Genomic DNA, 963 nt, shown 5'->3' on the forward strand with positions numbered 1-963 from the left:
TGCACCATTTGGAGGAAATCTTGAGAAGGTTCAAACGCGAAGACATAAGTCAGGTTTCAAGATGCTAGAATGTATGCCAACCTCCTTGTATTAAGCTAGCATAATGATTTGGAGGGGCACAAAGGCAGCCACTGTAGCAATACTGTAGTATAATAATGTAGAAAGATATTGTTCACAGCCGGCTGAAGAAGGAGTTATCCAGAGAAGCCACAATGGTGTGTGGAAATTCCACACGCCCGTGCGTTAATTCCACACGGGCCGTGTGAAATATTCACAAGGGTGTGTGGATTCCAGATTCCAACCCTTTAAAAGCCGATTTCAGTCCCGATTTCAGTATTCTTTTTCTCCATCTTTTCCCCAACTTGAGAGAGGGTTGCGGCAATCCGCACAGTTCAATGGTTTAGCCAATGAGGATCCAAACAGTCATACAGAGAGCTTTCTCGAGGTGTGTGAAATGCTCAAGATAAACGGGGTGACGGATGATGCCATCAAGTTGAGAGCCTTCCTATTTTCCTTAAAGGGGAGAGCGAAGTAGTGGCTACACTCATTACCTAGAGCATCAATTACCACATGGGAGGAGATGGTAGAAGCTTTACTTGCCCGTTATTTCAATCCCAGAAAATCTACAAAGCTTAGGAATGAGATCTCGTTCTTTGTACAGTCAGAATTGGAGTCTCTATTTGAGACGTGGGAAAGGTTCAAGGAGCTCCTGAGAAAGTGCCCACAATACGGATTCCCAGAGTGGATGATTGTCCAGACCTTTTACAACAGGTTGAATCTGAGCACAAGGCAACTCTTGGATGCGGTAGCAGGAAATACCTTAGGAAGCAACACCCCCAATGAGGCCTGTTAACTAATTGAAGAAATGGGGTTATATAGCTACCAATGGAATGCTAGGGAGATGAAAAGGTGGCCGGGCTTTTATGAGATAGATGCAAGAATTTTCATTGAGGCTCAAGTGGA

General features: G+C 44.4%; 1 non-coding gene across 1 annotated transcript; it reads right to left on the reverse strand.

The window, feature by feature from the left end:
- Positions 1 to 628: 628 nt before the first annotated feature.
- LOC120252081 lies at positions 629 to 735 on the reverse strand. The gene has a single exon (XR_005533631.1). It is a non-coding gene; the product is annotated as a small nucleolar RNA R71 (small nucleolar RNA).
- Between the last annotated feature and the right edge of the window lie 228 nt (positions 736 to 963).

Source organism: Dioscorea cayenensis, chromosome 20 (assembly GCF_009730915.1).
Source record: "Dioscorea cayenensis subsp. rotundata cultivar TDr96_F1 chromosome 20, TDr96_F1_v2_PseudoChromosome.rev07_lg8_w22 25.fasta, whole genome shotgun sequence".
In the NCBI taxonomy this organism is placed as follows: domain Eukaryota; kingdom Viridiplantae; phylum Streptophyta; class Magnoliopsida; order Dioscoreales; family Dioscoreaceae; genus Dioscorea; species Dioscorea cayenensis.